The sequence below is a fragment of the Callionymus lyra genome, chromosome 1 (assembly GCF_982586985.1).
Source record: "Callionymus lyra chromosome 1, fCalLyr1.hap1.1, whole genome shotgun sequence".
Classification (NCBI taxonomy): domain Eukaryota; kingdom Metazoa; phylum Chordata; class Actinopteri; order Syngnathiformes; family Callionymidae; genus Callionymus; species Callionymus lyra.
Window position 1 is genome coordinate 47,685,658 of NC_141818.1, and position 6,000 is coordinate 47,691,657.

The window sequence follows — 6,000 nt, forward strand, 5'->3', positions numbered from 1 at the left end:
CAGACTTCTAGGTTTGTCCGTGACTGAGGACAAGAGGATACAGTAATTTGCAGCAGCTTTTTCAAAGCTGACGTTTATTTTTAACCTAAAAAAGAAGAGTATAAATATCATATCACGTGAGATTATTGTCTGGCTACAGACTTCTAGGTTCGTCCGTGACTGAGGCAGGTGTGCGCGGCTGGAAACTTGATTGGCTGCTTTTTTCAGTAACTGTCCAGAAGAAGCCGCCAGACAACAGAGTCTCCTGACCAGGTCCTGGACAACGTCCGTTTTTTCGTGGATCACTTGCGACAGTTTCTGTCTTCGTCCCTCGCGTGAGTTTTGAGTCTTTTCTTCTACTTTCACCCTCGTCGCCCGTTTTCATTTTCACCATTTGTTTAATGAAAGAACATAATCTGCTCCGAGTTACCGTTCCATGCAGTCGTGGAACTTCTTCTCCAGTAAATCCGGACGTTCGCTCTCGTCCAACAACCACCTCCGAGGCTTCGGAACACTTTGGAAACTATGTTGACCTTTTAATTTGAAACAACAAGTTGATTCCGAGCAGCTTCAATCCTGCACTTAAACCCTGACGAGTCGAGCCAAAGCCACTTCCTCCTGCGGTCGCCCACGTTGGTAAAGAGGGAAATATTTTCTGCCCTTCTTAAGTGGGAGAAGCAAATTGCCTCTTTTTTTTCTTTTTTTTTGGGGGGACCATAAAAAATGTCAGCGATGAACGAAGACTCCAGATTTGGAAACTCGTTACCGACGGAAATCGTTCTCACTTCTCGCTCCGGAGACGACGGTCGGGAAGTGAAACCACACGAGGCGACGATTGTCGAGCCGTTCGGGTTCGTCGGCGTCGAGCCGCAGGATCCGAGGGCAACATGAAGAACATGATGAGGCGGGGAACCGGCAACTCGCTCAGGAATGTTGCCACAAGCCTCGTCTGCAGCTGGAGTTTCTCAGGAAAATGTTTCTTTGAATCAAGAGAAGGAAAAAGTTTCTTGTCGATCGAAGGCGTCTGTCACTCAAGACTCTTTCATCCTCTCCAGAGAAGAAACACTTTCTTTTTAAGTTTTTGTTTTTTCATAAATACCATGAGTTGCTGAGCGGAATAATATTCAGCTGTTGGACAAAAATGAAGGAGAGAAGAAGTGAATGAAAATGAATCTGATGCAAGTTCTTGCAGTGTTTTAATTCAAAGATCATATAGAAAGAAAAATACATTGAAATTAAAGAAAGAAAGTATGAGATCATTAGAAAGAAAAGACAGAGGAAGACAAGACAGAAAGCATTAAACACGGAAAGACAAAAAAAGAAGAAAGATCAAAGAAAGAAGAAGAAAACCTTTTTTTTAAAGCAAGGAAAGTGAGATCAAAATAAAGAAATACTGAACGAAAGATAAAAAAATGTAATGAAAGAAAGATGACACGATGAAGAGAACAATTAAGTGACAAATTAATAAAAGACAGTATGAAAGAAAAAAGCAGAAAGAATGAAGGATAGAAAGAAATACAGAATGAAAGATAGAAAAACGGAACGAAAGATAGACAAACAGAATGAAAGGAACTAAAAGTTAAAAAACCAACAAAACAAAGAATGAAATGAAGAATAGAAAGAAAGAAATACTGAACGAAAGATGGACAAACGGACAGAAAGAAAGACGACAAAATGAAGAGAATAATTCAGTGAAAAATGGATAGAAGACAGTATGAAAAGAAAAAGCATAACAAGAGAAAGAAGGAAGAAAGAAATACTGAATGAAAGAACAACGGATCAAAAGAAAGAAAGACAGAACAAAATAAATACAGAACAAAAGAAAGACAAATAGAACAAAAGAAAGACGACGCAATGAAGAGAACGATAAGTTAGAAAACGAACAAAAGAAAGAAGAAACGACAAATGGAAAGAAAGAAATACAGATTGAATGAACAATGGATCAAAAGAAAGAAAGATGGAACAAAAAATATACAGAGGGAAAGATAGAAAAATGTAATGAAAGATGGATGAAGAGAACAATAAGTTAAAAATGTATAAAAGAAAAAAGCAGAACAAATGAAAGAAAGAACGAAGGATAGAAAGAAAGAAATTCTGAACGAAGGAACAATGGATCAAGAGAAACAAAGACAGAACAAAAGAAATACAGAACGAAAGATAGAAAAAGGGAACGAAAGAAAGACGACACAATCAAGAGAACGATAAGTTAAAAAATGAACAAAATAAAGAAGGAACGACAAATGGAAAGAAAGAAATACAGATTGAAAGAACGATGGATCAAAAGAAAGAAAGACAGAACAAATTAAAAAAATACAAAGGGAAAGATAGAAAAATGTAATGAAAGAAGGATGAAAAGAACAATAAATAAAAAAAATGAAACATGAAAATTTGAAAGAAAAAAGCAGAACAAAAGAAAGAAAGAAGGAAGGATAGAAAGAAAGAAATACTGATCAAAAGATAGAAAAACGTAACGAAAGAGGGACGACACAATGAAGAGAACAATTCATTGTAAAAATAAAGGACAGTATGAAAGAAAAGCAGAACCAAAGAAAAGAAAGAACGAGGGATGGAAATAAATAATTACTGAACGAAGGAGAGACGACAAAATGAAGAGAACAATAAGTTAAAAAGGCAGAAGCAAAGAAAAGAAAGAACGAGGGATGGAAAGAAAGAAATACTGAATGAAAGATAGAAAAACGTAACGAAAGAGGGACGACACAATGAAGAGAACAATTCATTGTAAAAATAAAGGACAGTATGAAAGAAAAGCAGAACCAAAGAAAAGAAAGAACGAGGGATGGAAAGAATAAGAAATACTGAACTAAATAAAGACAGAATGAAAGAATGAAAAGAAAGACAAAAGTAATCATTTCTGATCAACGTCGTCCATCATTCGTTCCAGAAATGAACGAGTGTGCGATGGTTCAGAGGTCAGAGGTCGGAGTGGACGAGTGCGTCGGAATCATTACAATATCAAAGTAACGAGGGAACAATGGAGGGAAGTTAGAAAAGCAGTTTCTCTTTCAAATCATCACGAGAGAAAAGAGAGGCGGCAGCAGGATTGGTTCTCAGATCGTCTCCTCCTCCTTTAAACCAACAGGAAACACAACCTCCGCCACTTCACTTCATCCCCCTCTTCTTCCTCTCCTCTCTCCGGGGGGGTCACGGTCACCCCTTCTTCTTCTTCTTCTCCTCTTTCTCCATGAGCCCCGAGGCCGAGTCTTGCTGAGCCACAGGATGGAGGGATGGAGGGAGAGAGAGAATCCTGTCGAGTCGCTGATGTGAAGGAATCGCGGCGCGTTTTCAACGCTACCGTAAAACCTGTTGCTGCTTCCTGTGGCTCACCGGGGTGTAGTTTACCGTATTGTCTGTGATACGAGGGGCATTTGGTTTTACTGCACCAGTTTAAAGTATATTTAGTAGGTTTTTCTCTTAACAGAAGCCATTTTGCTATTATATACACATCTATACACATAATATTACTACCAAGCCTCTTGAAGTAATACCACAGTTCTTTGCTGAGAGTTATGCTACGAAACCTCGCAGAGTAATACAACGAAACCTCGCAGAGTAATACTACGAATTCTAGTGGAGTAATACTACGAAGCCTCTTGAAATAATACCACAGTTCTTTGCTGAGAGTTATGCTACGAAACCTCGCAGAGTAATACAACGAAACCTCGCAGAGTAATACAACGAAACCTCGCAGAATAATACTACGAATTCTAGTGGAGTAATACGAAGCCTCTTGAAGTAATACCAGAGCTCTTTATAGTTATACTAGAAGCCTTGTGAAGTAATACCACAGTTCTTTACAGAGTTATACTACCAATACTCCTGGAGTAATACCACAGTTCTTTGCAGAGTTATACTGTGAAGACTCTTGAAGTAATACCCCAGTTCTCTGCAGAGTTATACTACGAAACCTCGCAGAGTAATACTACGAATTCTAGTGGAGTAATACTACGAAGCCTCTTGAAGTAATACCACAGTTCTTTGCAGAGTTATACTACGAAGCCTCTTGAAGTGATACCACAGTTCTTTACAGAGTTATACTATGAAGCCTCTTGAAGTAATACCACAGTTCTCTGCAGAGTAATACTACGAAATCTCACAGAGTAATACAAAGAAACCTCATGGAGTAATACTACGAAACCTCGTGGAGTAATACCACAGTTATTTGCAGAGTTATACTACGAAGCCTCTTGAAGTAATACCACAGTTCTCTGCAGAGTTATACTACGAAATCTCACAGAGTAATACAAAGAAACCTCATGGAGTAATACTACGAAACCTCGTGGAGTAATACCACAGTTATTTGCAGAGTTATACTACGAAGCCTCTTGAAGTAATACCACAGTTCTCTGCAGAGTTATACTACGAAATCTCACAGAGTAATACAAAGAAACCTCATGGAGTAATACTACGAAACCTCGTGGAGTAATACCACAGTTATTTGCAGAGTTATACTACGAAGCCTCTTGAAGTCATACCACAGTTCTCTGCAGAGTTATACTACAAAATCTCACAGAGTAATACAAAGAAACCTCATGGATTAATACTACGAAACCTCGTGGAGTAATACCACAGTTATTTGCAGAGTTATACTACGAAGCCTCTTGAAGTCATACCACAGTTCTCTGCAGAGTTATACTACAAAATCTCACAGAGTAATACAAAGAAACCTCATGGATTAATACTACGAAACCTCGTGGAGTAATACCACAGTTATTTGCAGAGTTATACTACGAAGCCTCTTGAAGTAATACCACAGTTCTCTGCAGAGTTATACTACGAAATCTCACAGAGTAATACAAAGAAACCTCACGGAGTAATACTACGAAACCTCGTGGAGTAATACCACAGTTATTTGCAGAGTTATACTACGAAGCCTCTTGAAGTCATACCACAGTTCTCTGCAGAGTTATACTATGAAATCTCACAGAGTAATACAAAGAAACCTCACGGAGTAATACAACGAAACCTCGTGGAGTAATACTATGAAACCTCGTGGAGTAATACCACAGTTATTTGCAGAGTTATACTACGAAGCCTCTTGAAGTAATACCACAGTTCTCTGCAGAGTTATACTATGAAATCTCACAGAGTAATACAAAGAAACCTCACGGAGTAATACAACGAAACCTCGTGGAGTAATACTATGAAACCTCGTGGAGTAATACCACAGTTATTTGCAGAGTTATACTACGAAGCCTCTTGAAGTCATACCACAGTTCTCTGCAGAGTTATACTACAAAATCTCACAGAGTAATACAAAGAAACCTCATGGATTAATACTACGAAACCTCGTGGAGTAATACCACAGTTATTTGCAGAGTTATACTACGAAGCCTCTTGAAGTAATACCACAGTTCTCTGCAGAGTTATACTACGAAATCTCACAGAGTAATACAAAGAAACCTCATGGAGTAATACTATGAAACCTCGTGGAGTAATACCAAAGTTATTTGCAGAGTTATACTACGAAGCCTCTTGAAGTCATACCACAGTTCTCTGCAGAGTTATACTATGAAATCTCACAGAGTAATACAAAGAAACCTCACGGAGTAATACTACGAAACCTCGTGGAGTAATACCACAGTTATTTGCAGAGTTATACTACGAAGCCTCTTGAAGTCATACCACAGTTCTCTGCAGAGTTATACTATGAAATCTCACAGAGTAATACAAAGAAACCTCACGGAGTAATACAACGAAACCTCGTGGAGTAATACTATGAAACCTCGTGGAGTAATACCACAGTTATTTGCAGAGTTATACTACGAAGCCTCTTGAAGTAATACCACAGTTCTCTGCAGAGTAATACAAAGAAACCTCACGGAAACCTCGTGGAGTAATACTACGAAGCCTCACAGAGTAATACTACTTGTTGAGTGCAGTTTTTCTCATCAAACAGTAACTGAAGCCTGAAGAATACACGAGTCGATAATGGAACGAGTGAAAGGATTCGAAGTGCCCTGATAGTACGAACGCTTCATTGTGAGGCGACGTCACGACCGT